The 21,709-nt window shown below is 37.7% G+C and overlaps 2 pseudogenes; both read left to right on the top strand.

The window, feature by feature from the left end:
* Window positions 1-12,982: 12,982 nt before the first annotated feature.
* LOC137629301 (uncharacterized) lies at window positions 12,983-14,628 on the top strand (annotated as a pseudogene).
* Window positions 14,629-21,023: 6,395 nt separating this feature from the next.
* LOC137629860 (5S ribosomal RNA) lies at window positions 21,024-21,142 on the top strand (annotated as a pseudogene).
* The last annotated feature ends 567 nt before the right edge of the window (window positions 21,143-21,709 follow it).

The following is a 21,709-nucleotide window of genomic DNA, read 5'->3' as shown; positions in this document are numbered from 1 at the left end:
ACATTTCTATTGTTTTAGTAGAAAATTGTTTTATTTTTTATACATTTTTGTCTCTTAATCTCTAAAAAAAAAATTACATATTGTAGTCTCCAATACTCAGTAAATATAATGCATGATTTTGTCTTTAAAAATTGTAGGTCTGTATTTTATTTGAATACGTGTTAATTTTAAAGTAAAGACTACAAAAACAAACATGAAGGATCTAAGTATATTGCTTGAATTTGTCTGTGAAAATTGATCTGTATTTTATTTGAATACGTGTTAATTTTAAAGTAAAGACTACAAAAACAAACATGAAGGATCTAAGTATATTGCTTGATTTTGTCTTTAAAAATTGATCTGTATTTTATTTGAATTCAAATGTTAATTTTAAAGTAAAGACTGCAAAAACAAACATGAAGGATCTAAGTATATTGCTTGAATTTGTCTGTGAAAATTGATCTGTATTTTATTTGAATTCAAATGTTAATTTTAAAGTAAAGACTGCAAAAACAAACATGAAGGATATAAGTATATTGCTTGATTTTGTCTTTAAAAATTGATCTGTATTTTATTTGAATTCAAATGTTAATTTTAAAGTAAAGACTGCAAAAACAAACATGAAGGATCTAAGTATATTGCTTGAATTTGTCTGTGAAAATTGATCTGTATTTTATTTGAATTCAAATGTTAATTTTAAAGTAAAGACTGCAAAAACAAACATGAAGGATCTAAGTATATTGCTTGATTTTGTCTTTGAAAATTGATCTGTATTTTATTTGAATTCAAATGTTAATTTTAAAGTAAAGACTACAAAAACAAACATGAAGGATCTAAGTATATTGCTTGATTTTGTCTTTAAAAATTGATCTGTATTTTATTTGAATTCAAATGTTAATTTTAAAGTAAAGACTGCAAAAACAAACATGAAGGATCTAAGTATATTGCTTGATTTTGTCTTTAAAAATTGATCTGTATTTTATTTGAATTCAAATGTTAATTTTAAAGTAAAGACTGCAAAAAAAAAACATGAAGGATCTAAGTATATTGCTTGATTTTGTCTTTAAAAATTGATCTGTATTTTATTTGAATTCAAATGTTAATTTTAAAGTAAAGACTACAAAAACAAACATGAAGGATCTAAGTATATTGCTTGATTTTGTCTTTAAAAATTTATCTGTATTTTATTTGAATTCAAATGTTAATTTTAAAGTAAAGACTACAAAAACAAACATGAAGGATCTAAGTATATTGCTTGATTTTGTCTTTAAAAATTGATCTGTATTTTATTTGAATTCAAATGTTAATTTTAAAGTAAAGACTGCAAAAACAAACATGAAGGATCTAAGTATATTGCTTGAATTTGTCTGTGAAAATTGATCTGTATTTTATTTGAATTCAAATGTTAATTTTAAAGTAAAGACTACAAAAACAAACATGAAGGATCTAAGTATATTGCTTGATTTTGTCTTTAAAGATTGATCTGTATTTTATTTGAATTCAAATGTTAATTTTAAAGTAAAGACTGCAAAAACAAACATGAAGGATCTAAGTATATTGCTTGAATTTGTCTGTGAAAATTGATCTGTATTTTATTTGAATTCAAATGTTAATTTTAAAGTAAAGACTGCAAAAACAAACATGAAGGATCTAAGTATATTGCTTGATTTTGTCTTTGAAAATTGATCTGTATTTTATTTGAATTCAAATGTTAATTTTAAAGTAAAGACTACAAAAACAAACATGAAGGATCTAAGTATATTGCTTGATTTTGTCTTTAAAAATTGATCTGTATTTTATTTGAATTCAAATGTTAATTTTAAAGTAAAGACTGCAAAAACAAACATGAAGGATCTAAGTTGAAGATTGGTTAGTAATATTACAGTTATTAGTTACATCTTGTCAAGCTAAGAAATTGTTCTCGCATGAGACAGAACTCTCACTTCTCCCAAGTTCATTGTTTAATAATAAAGGAATAATAATTAAAAGAAAAATAGTTCCTAAGAAACTGTTCACTGTTACATTGTTGGTATGTTAGCTGTTAATAAAACACTTTACAATCAAATGGAAATGAAAGTATTATTAAAGAATAAATGAATATGCATGTATATAACATTTAAGTAGATGTGCGAGTTAGTAATGTATGGAGGATGAATGAATAAAAAATTACTGTATAATTTCACATTTGTTTTACAGCATTACAAAATATGTTGCATGTAACGAAAATGCTGTTTGCATCCTAAGCTGTATTTTAGACCTAATAAATACTGCATGTAATTGTTCAGTGGCTACATTTCCTCTTGGTAAGGGTAGAAAGTACTCTTTTAGCTATGGTAAGCAGCTCTTCTAGGAGGACACTACAAAATCAAACCATTGTTATCTAGTCTTGGGTAGTGCCATACCCTTTACCATGGTTTTCCACTTTCTTGGGTTAGAGTTCTCTTGCTTTAGGGTGCACTCAGGCATGCTATTCTATCATGTTTCTCTTCCTCGTATTTTTTATAGCATATATATGAAAGATCTAATTTAATGTCACTTCTAAAAAAATTTATTTTGATTGTTCATTTCTTCTCTGTAGTTTATTTCCTCATTGCTATTTTTCCTTGTTGGAGCTTTTGGGCTTATAGCATGCTGCTTTTCCAACTAGGGTTGTAGCTTATCTGTTGTTTATTTATTTCCTCATTTCCTTTCCTCACTGCTCTTTTTCCTTGTTGGAGCTTTTGGGCTTATAGCATGCTGCTTTTCAGACTAGGGTTGTAGCTTAGCATGTAATAGTAATAATAATGATATTTAAGTTTACACTTTTGGATCTCGACTAAAACTTAGTGCCCTTTAGATGTCAAGTTAACCCTTTTACCCCCAATGGACGTACTGGTACGTTTCATAAAACTCAACCCTTTACCCCCATGGACGTACTGGTATGTCCTTTCAAATAACTATTTAAATTTTTTTTGTTGCATATTTTTGATAACTTTCTGAGAAACTTAAGGCATTTTCCAAAAGAATGAGACCAACCTGACCTCTCTATGACGAAAATTGAGACTATTAGAGCAATGTAAAAAATGTATATTGCAAAATGTGCTTGGAAAAAAAAATGCGTGGGTCTTATGAGTTGGAAAGTTTCAAATAGCCCTGTGGGTAAAAGGGTTAATGAGGAATGCATGGAAGTAGATGCAATAGCAAGGATGGTGAACATACAAAGAAAAGAAGTGTGTAACTTTACAAATCAGGACACATGAAATCGGATGAGTTATTGATTACATGGAGTACAAAAAGCAAAAGAAATCCCTTCAACTGTATCGCCAACACCTGAAATCATCTGAAGCAGTAGAAAACATTTATATTGTTTCTATGAAATTAGAATGTACTGAAGACTGAAATAATGCTGAAGGTCCTCAGCTTGCAAACATAGGGAAATACAAACATCTCGCAACTGAAATCACAAATTTTGGATGTATCCAAATTTTGTACCCTGTAATAAGAGTAATACAGTGATAAGACTATATTTAATACAATAAGCAAAATATTTGCAATAACTTTTATATTTATTGCATAAACGGAACTATTTTTGTTGACTTGTACTTGGAAATCGTAGGGAATGCGAGTCAGGTTGGACCTACCCTAAGAGAAAATTTGAAATTCAACTTTAAAAACTTTATATTTATTGTATAAACGGAACTATTTGTTGACTTATACCTGGAAATTGTTGGGAATGAGAGTCTGGTTGGGCCTACCCTAAGAGAAAATCTGAAATTCAACTTTAAAACCTTCTTTAAACCTATTATGTTTGAGGACATGTAATAGTGTTGGTAAAGGCTTCCATGAAACATTTCAAAATGGAAATTGTAAATTGTAAATGCATTCCCCTTTCCTCAGCCGTGACTTGTATCCCCGGCGTCCGGTATCAACGTACCTTCCTCTACTACTTCCTGATCTTGTATACCTGGCTTCCAGTATCCACGTACCTTCCTCTACTACTTCCTGATCTTGTATACCTGGCATCCAGTATCCACGTACCTCCTTCCTCTACTGCTTCCTGATCTTGTATACCTCATCTTGTATCTCATTTAAGCCTACTTCAGGATCAAAGTAAGTTTAATTTTATTTTATATAGGTCAATTATTGGTAGACATAGGTGTTATTGTATTTCTATTGTAGGAGAGTTTATAGTTGTAGTTTAATGATCATGTTTTAAAGGTTAACGCACGCATACTGCCACTTTCAGGATGATTGGCAGGTGGTTAAAGGTTTCCTTTTATAAGTTATGCCTTTCTGGGACTCAGGCCTATCAATTATCAGTTAATCTGGATCTAGGCAAGAAAAAAGTGTTAAGTAGCTATAGAAAGTAACCCATGTCAACTTTTACCTCTTGGAGTTTGAAAACGTTCATATGATTTCCATGGTCGAAAGATGCAATAGTCTAAAACGACTCGTCTAAGCTTTAAGTGCCATCATCGTACATTATGTGGAGTACTGTAGCTTGGCTCGCTTTTTATTCTACTTTACCCAAGTTCCAACTTAATTCTGTCTTGCTGTCCATCAGGAACTTTGCTACATAGTGCAATTGCTCGTACTTAGCTGCAGGCATTGGAGCAAACGCCTTTTAATCTTAAACTTGTGTGAGGTAGATACATTTTATCCACGTGTAGAATGTATAGAGCCTTTGCCTTTCTCGCCCTCGTTACCCACCCTTAAAGAGGTGTTGTAGACAGTCTGCCTTGTCCCAAACAGGGACAAGTTCCAACAAGACAAAATGTATGTATAATTATATATGGGGCTTATTTTAATTAGGGAAGATGAGTTAGTCCATGATGTACCTGAATGGAAACTGCTGGGCAGGAGAGGACGTTGTAGACCAAGTGGAACGTGGACGATGACAATGCGAAGGGAGGTTGGATATGAGAATGGGTTTGAGTTTAGTGAGATGGCACAGGAAAGAGACAAAGCATGAATTCATTGAGGGCTTATGCATCCTAGAGTTGCCGAAGGATTAAGATAAGAAGAGATAAATATAAAATGTCCACATGTGTGTAGAAGCAAAAGAAACTAGTTAAGGCTTACCAAGGCCATTAAAAGCATTAAGGTAAGTTAAATAATTATAAGGAAAAGCCTCGTCATGAATGTAATAAAAGAAAATCCTTTGAGTGACTGCAGTTGTGATGCCCTCAAATGATAAGTAAAAAGAATTCAGGAATTTCTGTTGGTTACACATTACAGTGGAACTACCGAGGTATTGTATCTGTTGCGTAACACGTAAAAAAGCCTTGACTTTGACTTGGGTAAGAAAGTAAACGCAATAAGTTTGAGGAGAAAATAAAATTGTGAAGTAGGAAAAAAGAATAATTTGAAGAGTATTTTCGTGATGGAGAAAGTCATGTAAAGGTCTATGTGAGGTATATGATATAAGTGAGAAGAAAAGAGATAAAAAGGGAGGTGATGACATGAGAAAGAGGTGACAAATATTTATTTTAAGAATACGAAAGGATTTTACAGGAAAGAGAGTGCATTGGGTGAAGAATAATGAATAAAAGATGCTGTTAGACGTGGATCCAGTACTGGCTCAATGGAGTTGGCATGTTCAACATATGCTGGAGGCGGAAAACAAGAGAAGCTTAAGTGAATGGTGCGAAAGAGGAAAGGGATTACGTAAGATTAGAATACTTGAGCAGATGACTGTTGTGGTACTACATTGGATCCTTCTATTGTTACGGCACGTTTTTCCTTTGCCTGTTAGTCTGGCCTATTCTTTACTTATTTTGCTCTTTTCTCATACACCTAATAACACTCGAGAGAACTGAACACTGTTTTCACTCAAGTGGTTAATTGCTGCACTGCAATTGTTCAGTGGCTACTTTCACCATAGTAAGTGTAGAAAAGAGACTAGCAAGGGTAAGCAGCTCTTGTAAGAGAAGGATACTGCAAAATCAAACCATTGTTCTCTAGTCTTGTTTAGTGCCATAGCCTTTGTATCATGGTCTTCTATCATCTTGGATTAGTGTTAATTTTCTTGAAGGAACACTTAGCCACACTATCTATCTCCTTATTTCCTTTCCTCACTGAACTATTTTCCCTCTTGTAGCCCTTGTGTTTTTAGCATCCTGCTTTTCCAACTAAGGTTATAGCTTTAGCAAGTAATAATGATGAGATAAAAATTGGTTGTATTAAAAGATGCTGGGAACTGACAGAATTGTAACTGAATTGATTTTGGTGGGAATGACTGACTAATGATACATACATACATATACCAAGGCACTTCCCCCAATTTTGGGGGTAGCCGACATCAACAAATGAAGCAAAAACAAAAAAGGGGACCTCTACTCTCTACGTTCCTCCCAGCCTAACCAGGGACTCAACCGAGTTCAGCTGGTACTGCTAGGGTGCCACAGCCCACCCTTCCCCGTATGGAGTACACAATGGAAGGTTTGGCAAAAGGATATTAAGGTAATGGAAGGTACATGACCTTATTTTGATCTTAAATGTTAGTGAACAAAATGAACTGTTGGAGAAGAAGAGCTGAAGATTGAAAAAGGAGAATGTCTGTATCAAATGTTTGATATGAAACCATTGTAAGAGGAATTTTGATTAAATGAAAAATAATGTGTTTCAGAATATGTAGGCCTAGATGAGGAAAGGCCCACTTTGTTATAAAAGTGGTTAAAGGTAGAAGGGTACGCACCTTTTATTTTAATGGCTGCTTACGTTTGTGGTCGCTTATTGGAAGTGTCTGTGCACGGCTATCTATTGGACGGTGTTTTGAGACCCACTCAAGCATGATACTTTCTAGCAGTGTCTGCAACCTTACTGTCCTTGTGAACTAGAGATGGAGGTTTGGGGGAGCCTCGATACGTCTACCGGCCGAGTCATCAGCAGCCATTGCCTGTCCCTCCCTGGTCCTAGTTTGGTTGTGGAAGGCCCTTGGGTACTGATCATATGCATATATGGTCAGTCTCACGTCATTTCCTTCCACACCTGTCTGTTTCTGTTTTTCTTTGTCAAATTTTCTTAGCTCATCCATCCATCGTCTTTTCTTCCTTCCCCTGCTTCGTTTGCAATTACTAGGGACTCTCTCTCTCTCTTTTTATTTTGTTGTCCATCAATTATTTATCATTCTCATTATATGTCTGGCCCATGTCCATTTCTTTTTACTTGTTCCTATATCCTTTAGTTTAAGTTGCTTTCCTGTCCTTTTTGCTCTTATTCTGTCTGTTAGTGTTATTCCCATAATTCTTTCTGTAGCTCTTTTGAGTTGTAACTTTAGTGTGGCTCCAAATTTCTGATGCATAAGTTAATACAGTACTGATAATACCATCTGATTAAATACTTTTTTTTTCCCGAGAAAGTGGTATTTTACATTTCATAATCTTAATTTGTGTACCAATCGTTTTGAGGTTCTTCCATAACCCTTATTTTTTTGTCTGCATTTTCCTTGAACATTATCCTAGTTTTACTCGTTTTCCTTTTTAGTCCTACCCTTCTGATTTCACTGTTCCAATCTTCTATCATCTTTTGCAATTCCTCCCAGGTATGCCATCTGTATTATTATTATTATTATTATTAAATGCTAAGCTACAACCCTAGTTGGAAAAGCAGGATGCTATAAGCCCAGGGGCCCCAACAGGGAAAATAGCCCAGTGAGGAAAGGAAATAAGGAGATAAGGAAAAATAGAACATTTTAGGAATAGTAACAATATTAAAATAAATATTTCCTATTTAAAATATAAAAACTTTAACAGAACAAGAGGAAGAGAAACTAGATAGAAAAGTGTGCCCAAGTGTACCCTCAAGCAAGAGAACTCTAACCCAAGGCAGTGTAAGACCATGGTACAGAGGCTATGGCACTACCCAGGAATAGAGAACAATGGTTTGATTTTGGAGTGTCCTTCTCCTAGAAGAGCTGCTTACCATAGCTAAAGAGTCTCTTCTACCCTTACCAAGAGGAAAGTAGCCACTGAACAATTACAGTGCAGTAGTTAACCCCTGGGGTGAAGAAGAATTGTCTAGTAATCACAGTGTTGTCAGGTGTATGAGGACAGAGGAGAATCTGAATTGATAAGGCATTCCCAATTAATGTTAATTCCTGATTTTTTTTTCAAATCAAATTTTTTAAATCTAGGCATTAAATAATTTAGGAGAAATGGGGTTTCCCGGTCTGACTTTTTTTTTCTTTTTTTTTTTTAATGTAATAGTACAATATTTACTCTATACATACAAATATACACATTATATATATATATATATATATATATGTGTGTGTGTGTGTATGTATATATTTCATATTTATATATGTGTGTATATTTGTATCTATCTGTCTATCTATCTATCTATCTCTATCTGTTTATCTATCTAGCTATATATATATATATATATATATGTGTGTGTGTGTGTGTGTGTCTTTATGTATATATATACATACACATACATACATACACACGCACACATGTAAGGAATTAAACGAGAAATGTGAAGGGGGAATTAAACCATCTCATTAACTATGAATAAAAAAAAAAATTGGAAATTCATTCAAGCCCAGCGAGTTATCTCTAGTAGAGAGATCCAAATAAACTGAACAATATATGTTGACGTAATCCCAAGAGAGATGGCCACCAAAGAGAAAATGCCCTTTTGTAAACAGATATTCTCTCTCTCTCTCTCTCTCTCTCTCTCTCTCTCTCTCTCTCTCGAAACTTCACCACTTTGAATGGGGAGTTTATTTGTATGCTTATAAAACAGCAGCCAAATTTGGTTTGAATATTATGAAATATAATGTATTTCTTAACTTTTTCTTCAAGTTTAAAAGGCGTATTATCAACAAGTTGATGTAGATGCTTTATGTTTTAGACGGTACTATCATATAATATGCATATATATATATATATATATATATAGATAGATAGATAGATAATATATGATTGTCATCTTAAATGATAATACTATTAGTTATGACGTTATGTTTTCATTTTAATCAAGAGATGGCCAAGCCACCTTTAGGATATTAATCAATTAGGATAGTCTTATCCTCTCCACCATGAGACACAATACTACACTGCTTTCCAGAAGTTTTATTCCAGCAGTGATCATATTGTGGAATGATCTTCCTAATCTGATAGCTGAATCGGTAGAGCTTCGCAAGCTAAAATTATTTTGTAGGCCTACATTCTTTTCTGTTGAACAGGTTGATATTAATCTCGTTTTATAGTTTATATATGACGGGTCTATTTTCATGTTACTGATCTCAAAATGTTTTATTTTTCATTTATTGTTACATAGAGTGCCATAGCCTCTGCACCATGGTCTTCCACTGTCTTGGGTTAGAGTTCTCTTGCTTGAGGGTACACTTGGGCACGCTGTTCTATCTCATTTCTCTTCCTCTTGTTTTGTTAAAGTTTTTATAGGTTATATAGTGTTACTGGTCTTCAGATATTTTATTTTTCCTTGTTTCCTTTCCTCACTGGGCTATTTTTCTTGTTTGGGACCCTGAGCTGATAGGATCCTTGTTTTCTAGCTAGGGTTGTGGCTTGGTAATAAATAATAATAATAATAATTATTATTATTATTATTATTATTATTATTATTATTATTATTGTTATTATTATTATTATTATTATTATTATTATTATTATTATTATAATGATAATGATAATGATAATGATAATAATAATAATTTAGCTTATTTATTATCTCTATTTCCTTTCCTCACTGGGCTACTTTCCATGTTGGAGCCATTGGGCTTACAGCATCCTGCTTTTCCAACTAAGGTTGTAGCTTAGCTACTACTACTACTACTACTACTACTACTACTACTACTACTACTACTACTACTACTACTAATAATAATAATAATAATAATAATAATAATAATAATAATAATAATGTATTTGAAAACATTATTAAATTTTACGTAAACTTCTTGATAAATTTACTTTCATATCAACCACAAACTCTATTGGAACTTTTAACTATAAATAAAACATACCTATATGTAATACCGGTAAATTTTATTTTTCAATTAAGGAATAACAACTTTTCAAAATCACAAAAAAAAATCAATCATATGATTGATAGATTTTTATATTAAATTATAATGATGTTCACATATACATCTTTTTCTCCACCCAGTCTCCTGAGTAATGCTTGAAACAGCTTGCAATCAAAGAGATCATATTACATAGAGTGAATCTCCCCAATTTCATGTTGTTTATCAAATAAATACTTCTACGGATTACTTTTGCAAAGCATTATTCAGAACAAGCTTGAAAAATATCACTTTTAATATGTTTTTAACGTTTCATAAACACCGTCGTTCAATTAGTTCATTATGCATGTTGCATAAGATTTTTCATAACTCTGACCATCCTTTACATTCAGATCTCGCTGGACAATTCTATCCTGTTCGTAATACTAGGCAGGCAGTTAATTCTAATAGCCAGGCCTTCTCCATCATGAGGCTCAATACTACGCAGTACTCTAGAAGTTTTATTCCAGCTGTGACCAAGTTGTGGAATGACCTTCCTAATCGGGTTGTTGAATCAGTAGAACTTCAAAAGTTCAAAGTTGGAGCAAATGCTTTTTTGTTGACCAGGCGGACATGAGTCTTTTTATAGTTTATATATGACATATTTGTTTTTGACGTTGTTAATAGTTTATATATGACATATCTGTTATGACGTTGTTACTTTTTTAGAATGATTTATTGTTAATATGTTCTCTTCAGTTATTTGTTTCCTTATTTCCTTTCCTCACTGGGCTATTTTTCCCTGTTGGAGCCTTTGGGCTTATAGCATCTTGCTTTTCCAATTGGGGTTGTAGCTTGGATAGTAATAATAATAATAATAATAATATAATATACGATATACCAAAAAAATATACTAATAGATATTTGAAATATTAAAGATAATAAATGATAGAATATGGTATGATATAAAATGAAATATAAAAATGAAATTTTTAAAATATATAAATTATCTATTATTTAAAATAGTATATAATAGAAATTAGATAAAAAAGATAAATATTATGCATAAGATATAATATATAAAATATAATCTATCATATAGAATATATATACATGCATATATTATACACACACACATATATATATATATATATTATATATATATATATATGTGTGTGTGTGTATATATATATATATATATACATACATATATATATATATATATGTATATATACACACACACATATATATATATATATATATGTGTGTGTGTGTGTGTGTGTGTGTATTTGACATTTTGATAATTTATATCTAGGCCTATCCTTAAAACACTACCACAACTCGACCGATATTCAAATAAGCATAAATAATAACATTGTATCGATATCTCTTATTAAGTACGTTAGATACCAATAGCCCTATCTCTTGACAGTAACTACTTATTTCCTCATTTCCTTTCCTCATTGGGCTATTTTTCCCTTTTGGAGCCCTTGGGCTTAGAGCGTCTTGCTTTTCCAACTACGGGTTGTGGCTTAGCTTGTAATGATAATAATAATAATTATAATAATAATAATAATAATAATAACAGTAGTAATGATAAAAAGGATAATGTTAATAATCGTATTATTATTATTATTATTATTATTATTATTATTATTATTATTATTATTATTATTATTATTATTAATAATAATAATAATAATAATAATAATAATAATAATAATAATAATAATAGTCTTTCAGTGGCCAAATAAATATTACAGTAAAATCTGATTTTGTAGAGAGGTAGGCCTAAATGGATGAATATTCCATAAAGAAAACTGTGATTAACTCGTTTATTACCATAAATGACTCCTATACCCAAAGAGAAACTTAATTTCTATAACATAATAAATAGTGGAGCTCCGTTGATAAAAAACTGTCCCACCCATAGAAAGGATTACTCATATACTATAGTCCATTTCTTTTAGCGATGCATATTTGCACCGACTCGCAGCGGTGCCCTTTTAGCTTGGAAAAGTTTCCGGATCGCTGATTGGTTGGACGAGATAATTCCAACCAATCAGCGATCACGAAACATTTCCGAGCTAAAAGGGCACCGAGTCGGTGCAAATATGCATCGCTAAAAGAAATGGACTATAATTGAATAAGCTTAATGTTTACTGAAGCCAAAATGGAGTCTTAGATATGTATAATAATCCACCAAGTTATCAGAACTAGACGTTCAAAAATATCTAAGAATTACTTAAAACTTGATTGTTTTCTAAGTCTGAAGTTTTTTCTTGAAAGCCATATCTTCAGTCTTTCAGATGTCTAGTACTGTTATAGTCTACATTTTATGATTACAAATATTAAAGCCTCTATTCTAATATATCTTACAGATATATATTATTTCTATATGCATACAGCATCAAATTTGTATATTACAGTCAAATTACAGATTAATTTTAGAAAATAAAAAAAGTTTAGAAAATGTTGTAATATAGTCTATATTTTATATTTATATATATCAGAGCCTCTATTCTAATATATCTCACAGATATATATTATTTATATATGCATACAATATCAAATTTGTATATTACAGTGTAAATACAGTTTAATTTTAGGAAATAAAAAGTTTCTTTATTTAGAAAATCCAAAATCCTGCTCGAAATCTTAAAGAAGAAGAAGCGCCTTGTGTTGTGTTTACAATCGTAAACAAATAGTGACTTAGTGTTTGGTGGTCAGCTATTCTTCGTTGTTTTAAGGTAAATTATTAATATTTTTAACGTTATTTCATATCTTATATATCAGCAGGATAACTGTGAGCAATCTGGGAGTATAATTTGTTGAATACAATTGGTAAATATGAGTGAAAAGTGTCTAAAGACGTCCTCGATCGGAAGCATTGAGAGGAAAATACTGGTTAAGCCAGTCGTAATTTAACTATAAATTCATATTATTACGTATAAAATATCTTATGTAAATACTATTTTAGATCATTATAAACAATATTTCCCCCATTAGAATATATTTTATAAGAAATAAGGAAGCTTAACCCTTTGTAGAATGACGGACAAAGCCTTTACGTACATTTGCGGTACGGAAATCTTACTTTAATTAAATTTCCCATGTCCTAGGACGTATGTACCCGTATTTTTCGTGCTATAAATCCCTCCTCCCGTATTTAATCGAACGTCTATACGGTTAGATTGCTCTCCCGAATGAACACCAATGTAATCACTTGATGGTCTTCTGGTTAAAGTATAGAATAATTCAAGGTAAATGTGAAGGAGAGCTCCGCGGAAGATCTTGAAGAATTTAAACACCTACAATTCACTATTATATCATATAGAACGCTTATATAATAGTCAATGTATGAGCAGCTTCTATTTAACGAAGATATTCGTGTGTATAGTCATGTTTCACTTGGATTTTTTCTAAGTGTTTGTTTTTGTTTACTGTGTGATGTCTTGGCTAAAATGAGCTGTTTCACCGCCTTACTGCGTATGGCAAACTAGTTCTCAATGCTATTCTAACCAATAACAGGTGTTTTCTTGACGTCACACTGTATGAAAACCAATCATGGCGGTTTTTACAAATCTAGCCAATGCTGACACTTATTACTTCACTTATCCCTGCTATTTTTCCACCAGTTACCACAGTTTACGTGAAGTTCCGCGGAGGAATATTTTTGCACGTCTCGGATCTCCCTTCAAACTGAAAAGCTCATTTTGGCGGGGAGTATGGAGCAATTAGCAGGACCTTCATCCCGTTCCGACTGTGTCACTTGTGAAAATTGTTTCATTTCTTATGGGGATTTTTGTGTACATTATTCAGGGAAAGTTGATTTGATAATTGCATTTGCTCAACGTCATGGTTTGATTTTGGCCGAGAAAAAGTGCCCTAATTGTGAAAATGTGTGCCGTATAGATTACAAGAAATTAGCATTCCGGTGTGATCGTAGTGTGGTTACTCGTGGGAAAAGGAAGAGGAGGTGCAATTTTTTCGTGTCTTGTTTCAAAGGTACATGGTTTGGAAAAGCAAAGTTAGATATTGAGACTAATTTGAAGTTTGTGTTCCTTTTTTTGCAAAAGGCGTTTTCATTTGAATTTGTTTCGTTTGAACTGAAACTCAATAATCACACTATCGTTGATTGGTGTTCGTTTTGCCGTGAGGTGCTTATTCCTTGGGGTCTGAGACGTTCTCGGAAAATTGGAGGCCCTGGATTAGCCTAACCGTTGAAATTGATGAATCAAAATTTGGCAAGCGCAAGTACAATGTTGGACGCGTCATAGAGGGTCAGTGGGTGTTTGGTGGTATCTGCCGTGAAACCCGGGATTTATTTTTTGTGCCGGTGCAAGACCGCTCCGCTGAAACATTACTGGCTATTATCCGCCAGTATATAGCAGAAGGTACCACGGTGATATCGGATTGTTGGAAGGCATATAATTGTTTAGAAAAAGCAGGTTATAAGCACCTCACGGTTAATCATAGTGTTAATTTTGTTGACCCAGTTACAGGTGCTCATACTAACACCATAGAACGTACCTGGAGAGGCACCAAGGCCCTGGTCCCCAAATACGGAAGAAGAAAAGATAATTTTTTGGGGTATTTGGCCGTGGCCTACTTTAAATTGGCCATAACTGATCCTGCCAAAAGACTTCATCACTTCCTCCTGGCAGCAGCAGATTTGTATCCACCTACACCATAACAGTAAGGTATGTGGTAGTTTGCAGTTTACGTTAACGTTGTGCCCTGAAAATTACTGTGGCCTTAAGGGGGGGTCGCAGGGGGGGCGGAGCCCCCCACGGTAGGCCTAGGTAGGGGTACAGGGCCCCATAGGCTAGGTTAGGTGGGTGTCTTAGGTTCGGTGGTGCCCTGAAAATTACTGTGGCCTTAAGGGAGGGTCGCAGGGGGGGCGGAGCCCCCTCCGGTAGGCCTAGGTAGGGGTACATGGCCTCCAGGGTAGGGTAGGTAGTTGTATTAGGTTCGGTAGTGCCCCGAAAAATTACTTTTCTCCTCCTCCCCCCACCCTAAAACCCCGCTTCCCACTGGGGTCCCCCATAATTGTAGTAGTAGGTTTATGCTTACATTTTCTGTGTAAGAGTTAGGTGGTTGTAGGAGGATTATCTCACAGTTTCAAGGTAACTGTAGCTCTAATTTACTGTTTTCTTTCGTTTTCTACTTTTAGAAACTTTTAAATCGAGCGCGGAGCTCTCCTGCACATTTACCACATATCACCATTTCCTTCTGGTTTGGAAGCACAATTAAAAGAACGTAAGAATAATTGACAGGTGAACCAGTAGAGCCGACTCATGCTCGTACCCATGTAGTTTGGTAGTTAGGAGCTACACAAGCCTTCAAGAGGATTTTGTCTGTAGGGCAAGAGTTGAAGGCAGGAGTCAAATTGTCTGACTACCATAGCCCATTAAGTAATAGAATGTACCCATAAGTCCTTCAACACGTTTTCCCTAGGACCCTCTTAACGAGGGAATGCCTTGTCGAAGTCATCGTGCTTCAAGAGGAAATATTATTTCCATGTTGAAGCATTGTGACGGGCAAGAGGGCTCTCAAACTTTGGGAGATTGCTCCCCCAATTTGAATTTAAATTTATCTGTCTCTCTCATCTTTTCCTCCCTCTGAATATTACTTTGACCTCCTCCTAATTTTATAAACTTTCTTTCGTGTTGCTGTCCCAACTCTGAGTAAAATTTCCCTTATTATATACGTGTATCTTTTTTTTTTGTCTGCATCTTTTCCCACTTTTATGTGGGGTCTATGTTTCTGACCAGCTTTCTCTATCTACCTCTGGCCCACACTTCATCACCGATTAATCCTTTTGATCGAAGGTCATCCTTGATACAGTCCATCCACCTTTGCTTTGCTGCCTGCTTTGATGAATTAGAGGAGGTATCACGATTGGGAGGTGTTTGCATTCAAAGCTATATGTGAGAGTATTGGATGATCTCAGCCATCCCGAAGATGATTTAGACCTTTTTGGCGGAACTATTCTCAAGTATTGGGTCTTCGAAATCCAAGGGAATCCAATGCACGGGGTAGGACTCTCGGCTTTTGGCAGGAAGCCCATCATACAGATATGGGAAGGATGATTCCATAGTTTCTTGGTCTCAGTCCTAAGAGGCAGGTTCAGCTTACAACTGTGCCTCTACATCTGTTTTGGTGCTATCCTTCATGTAGGGTATGGAGTGGGAAGTGAACTCTCATTGTGCTGATAGTAGAGAGTGCAATTTTCCTTTCCGACGTATGATACTATTAATATTTTCAAGCAGGTAAATCTCCTTACAAACAACAAACTTTTATTTTGCTCTAGTAGTCTTAATCAGTGTTTTGGTTTTTTATGTTGCCTGCCTCTGGGGCTCGTTCTTGTGCAAGGAAGAGGTAGTAGGCAAGAAGCGGTCTTCTTTTATTATCACAGGAGCATTGTTTGCTTTCCTTCTGCTGTTGTCTGGCACTTTTGTCTTCTGACCTCCCTTTGATGAGTAGTCCAATTTCTCTTGGCACCTTTCGCCTCATAGTTGCTAAGATTCTACAGGTTGTGACATTCTATTGTTTCTTCAGAGTGGATGTCAGAAGACAGTCTGACCATCTTCTGATTAATGTTCAGCCAATCACTGTTTAGACTGACCTTCAATTCTCTCTTGGTTTCTCTGTTTGCAGTCCTCTTTGTTTCAAGTGAGACCTGTTTAGGTTCAGTAATTTCTCGCTTAAATTAGGCTTTGTTGTTACCTCCTATTAAAAGAACGGGAAATTCTTCAGCTCCCTCCTTGTTAATGGGGATAATTGGCCTAGATAAATTATCCTAAGGTAATGTTTATTAATATGGAATTTTCATTTTAAAATGGATTTTTTCCGTAACCGAAATACAAACCACGCTATTTACATTGGGTTTACCTTTTAGCGCAGCTGAAATGGCGAGCCATTAGAATTTAACGAGGGTGTATTACCCCCGCGCTAGTTAGTGGGGGGTAGGGGAGTGGTAGCTAGCTACCCCTCCCCCCCTCACACAGATGAATGCTCACTTTCACTTTTGGCTCGGACTGCGACAGACGTCTTTGTCCTGGTCCTCTCTTGGCAGCCATTGTTTGTTTTGTCTTTACTTAATCGCTTACTTTTCTTTTACTCAATATATATGTAAACATGTTTTCATGTTTGTATATATATTTGAGTATAGAAATCAGTAAGTTTCCTTTTCAGAGTTGTGTGTGTAGCCTACGATATCTCCGTGGAGTCCTCGGCAGTTAGGCCACCAAGACGTAATTTTATGGGTTGCGATCGAGTTGGACTTCGGTCTCTCTCTCTCTCTCTCTCTCTCTCTCTCTCTCTCTTGAGGTCGTTCACCCTTTTACTACGTGTTACTATGCCCTTGTAGCTACCTTTCCGTGTGGGGGGGGGGGGTTGCTACGCCGTACGTTTGTCTCAATTAGTTTATGAATCTAATTGTAGTTGTTAATTTTTCAGCTTGCAGAACGATTTCTTTCGGGGTTTTCGTTCTTTCTTAGTGTTTATTCTTTCTTAGATTACATAATTACATAGTTTCATAATTATAATAGTTATAATTCTGTTTTGGTTACAGCTCTCCTTCCGTGAGTGTAAGTGGTTGTGAGGGCACGTACCTGTTGTGTAATTCTTGTTTCCTTTCCCTCGGGATTCCTCTTCGGAGCCTTCCCGGGGGAATGAATGTGTACTAATGATTTTTGTTTTATTTTTTTACAGTTACCGATCTAGTTCGTTTCAGTAATATGGCAACGGCGTGAGCTGTCTTGTTGAGGCCTGGGGATTCGGGTGTTGCTGCCTCCCCCCTTGTATTTTCGTCAGGGGCGTGTCTCCTTCTACTGGAAGTACTCCCGTGTCGATTGCCAGCTCTCCAGTTCATTTTAGAACCCTCAGGAGGCTTGCCTCCTTGGGCGGGTAACTTTCCTTCCGAGGGAAGTTTTTCCTGTCCAGGCTTGAGTTTTTCCACTTTTGGGGGGTTCTTCTCTTGCCTTTTTTTCGTGCGACTATGCTCTTGGTGCTGAGCGGTCACGCCTGCAGTTTCGCTCAAGGGGCTGGGCAACTGCAGGAGCCCCTCTTCGGAGGATTGCTCCTTTTAGGTCACTGGCTGACCAGTCTCTTCTACGAAGTGTTTCTCTTTCGTTCGCGAGAGAGTACACTCATAGAGACTCCTCTTCGGAGGATTCTTCTGCTGCTGTTGCTATTGGCCTCCTTCGCTGTAAGGCCCACCGTCCGCCTCGTCGTAAGGGCCTCTCATCTCTCTATAAGGGTGCTAAGAGGCGCCTTTTTGAATCTCCGTTTGCAGCCTACAACTCCTTCTTGATCTTCCGCCTTGGTGCAGATGGACAGCAGTCTGATCTCGTCTTCCGACGGGCAACGGTCTTCCTGACGGACAACGGTCTTCCAACGGACATCGGTCTCCCGGCGGACAGGCAACGGTCTTCTGATGGAAATCTGTCTCCCGACGGACAACGTTCCCTTCGGGGCAAAGGGTTGCCTCCCACGGGGGTTCTTCCCTTGCGTGTCAGAGTTCCCCTGCGCGCCCTTCTGCTGTGTTCTCTCCTGCTCCTGCTCAGTGTTAGCGCACAGGCGCTCTCCTGCTCATCAGCGCTTCCTGATCATCCCTACTGTTCCTGTTGGTTCCTGTTACGCGGGCTGTGCACCCACGTTCGCCCTCGCAATCTAGAACTTCGGTTCAGGTCTGGGTCAAGGACTCTTCTTCTATGCGCAGGCTTCCACGCGTTGCCTTCTGCTCGTCAGCGCTTATCAGCTCGCCAGCGACCTTAGACGCGTCAACGTTCACCTGCTCGCCATCGATCTTATACGCGTCAACGATCGCCATCGATCTGCCTGCGCGCCCTTCTTCGCCACACACCAATGGGCGCCAACGGTTTTCTAACCGTCTAGGATCGCCTGATTAACAGCTGGCTTCAGCGCTCATCTTCCTAATGCACCTGCGCGCCTTCTGTTAGCGCGATGCGCGCTAACCATCGCTAGTCTCTTTCGCGTTGGCAATCGCCTACACACCTGCGTGATTCTTCATCTGCTCGCTAGCGTTTTGTTAACACACCACCGCTCGCCAACGCGCCGTCGCTTCCCGACGCGCCATCGCCCACCTGCGCGTCAGCGCTCACCAGCTCACCACAAATCGCCTGTTGATCCCCATCGCCAGCGGTCTTCCTCGCCCGCGCGGCAGCACGTTTCCTTGCCATCGCGCTAACGCTTGCGTTCGCCGCCTCGGACTCGCACTCATTCACCTGCCCACCCGCGGTGTTCCGTCGTGCGAACCGACGGTGTTCCGTCGTGAGAACCGACGGTGTTCCGTCGCGCGAACCGACGGTGTTCCATCACTCGAACCTACAGTGTTTCTTCGCACGAACGTCGGCTTAATTCTTGCAGTATCCATTGCTCGTCAATGGGTTATCGCTCGCCGACCACCAGCTCTCGCCCTCCTTCTGCGCTCCTTCGCTCACCTTCCTTTGCGTTCCTGCTTGACCGCGCATGGGCGCTTCCACGTTCGCCCATGCGCAAATCTTTGAATTACCATCACGCGAGCTCCAGGGCGATTGCGACCACGATTCCCATTGGGGTTTTCGCAGCATGGCCAGCCTGGCGAGTTCTTCTGGTGCGTATTTCCAGAACACGGCCTCACCCCGTAAACGCAGAGCATGGCACTTGCAAGAATAGGAAGAAACTTTAGGGAGGTCTAAGCAACACTCCTCTTTCCAGAACCTGGGTTAGCCCTTCCCCGTCATTCCCTGGAAGGATTTTTGGGGGGGCTTTCAGTTCGAGATTTCTCCATCGGCCAAGGGGTGACTGCTTACCCCTTCCTCTGGGGGCTTACCAGGTCCTTTCTCTCCTCGGTTACGGCCCGAGGTTTGGTTAAAGGAAGCTACAGGAAGATCATGGGTACTTCTCTCCTCTCGGGCTCGGGCACCTTGGCGTTTCGTCGTTAAGTATCTAACTTGCGGACAAGCTCGATGTTGTACCATCTGGACGCGCTGACTAAGGGCTTCCTTCGGGTGTCTCATCTGTGGAGGTCGACAACCTCAGACACTCTTCCATCCTTGAGAAGAGTTTGTTTGTGCCCAAGGACAGAGACATAGACAGCGGCTGTGCGGAGGAAGTCGACTTCCGTTTTCACTCCTCCAAGGCGCTTTCTTCCAGACTCTGCAGGGCTCCAGCGCCTTTTTCTTTCAACCACGTCGGCCTAAGTTATCGGCTACGACAACTGAGACAAGGTGTCCAATTGCAGTTTCCTCTTGTCAGGAACAGATGGCACGGGAGGCTCCCCCGGGGGAGGCATAGTCCTAAAGGGAGCAGCAGAGTTCACGAACTCTAGGATTGCAGGTTTCACGCTGGGAGGATGTTTAAGGTTACTCATCCGGATGACAGCTTCCCGATGCCCATTCCCGCACAATCTCTGTGATCAGACAAGGATATTGCGCCTGCCGTCTCTGTCAGCGAATTCAGTGTCTCTGAACCTCTATGCCATAGCGTCGGCAAGAGTTGCCCGGTTGGGCAGAATGATCCATACCTTAGGCGAAGGTCCTCCATAGGATCATCGACGGCTTCACCCCCGGCCTCTTCAGTCGATCCTTTCTTGTAAGGAAGGATCTGAGAGGGGAGTTCCGTAGTCAACCTCTCAGCCCTGATCAAGTTTGTCGAACAAACTTCGGCCAGCGTAGAACAGCAGAATCGATCAGACTGGTAACGAGGCGACAGGACTCCTTAAACCCTGGATCGGAAGGACGGGTACTTTCAGTTTCCATTCCATCCATCTTCCAGGGAGCTCATGGAATTCAGCCTAGACTGCAAGTATTCCTGCTTATGATGCAGTGTGGCGATCCCGCCGTGGCATAGCAGGTTTTCTTCCCCAGAGAACTCTCCCTGCTTTCCTCATGGCCGCTCAGGTGCAGGCTTCCGCCTCCTTCGCTTTTTGGAGGGCTGGTCAACTCCGGTAGGCTCGGGTTCGACCTTCTTCAGCGCCGGGACAAGCTTCCGGATGCTTACCATGAGTGTGGGTTCATGGTATTTTGCTTGGAGCCTTCCCTTCTTCTGCCTCAACATCTGGAATATCTGGCCATGATATTGAGTCAACGGCCTTACCACGTTGGAAACCCCGCTTCTCGTCCGTCCAGCGAGGTTAAGCAACGTCGGTTCTGGTCGGTACTTGGATGGGTGACCACCTGGGGATGCCAGATTCTGTTGCCACATCCTCCAAGCCTTCCTTTCAGTTGAATGTGGCAAGACTGAGGAGAGTCGCAGTACCTATTCTCAGTCAAGCAGAGCTTTCAGCCCTACCTTGGAACGTTTCCTAGTTCTCCTTTCCTCATTGACCCGCCTATAGTCCGAACGGTCGCCTCAGGATAAGTTCCATGTGGGGCGGTCCATTATGTTTCCGACAGCCTTTCTAGCTTGCGCTAAAGATACTTTTAATTAAGGACTTAGGGTTTTATTGATACAAGAAAATACTAAATATTCTATAAGTACAGGTATTTTATAGAGATTTGTTTTGACTTTAAGAAAAGGCTATTGAAATTATTTTATGAATAATGAAAGCTCTCATAATCCTTGGGTAACTATACTATGCTGTACTATGTTATAAATTTTGTCTGTCAGTTTTTATGAATTGTTATTGTATTTGAATTTTAATATCTTAGAAAATTCAATCATCTTTCCTTTACCATCTTTATTCTGATGTTATGCACATTGACACCACGGTACAGTATTTGAAAGGAATTTGATATCTTGATTATTTTAATTTTAGGGCACATCTAC

Source organism: Palaemon carinicauda, chromosome 37, assembly GCF_036898095.1.
Source record: "Palaemon carinicauda isolate YSFRI2023 chromosome 37, ASM3689809v2, whole genome shotgun sequence".
Taxonomy (NCBI): domain Eukaryota; kingdom Metazoa; phylum Arthropoda; class Malacostraca; order Decapoda; family Palaemonidae; genus Palaemon; species Palaemon carinicauda.
This window is presented reverse-complemented; position numbering and strand designations above follow the sequence as displayed.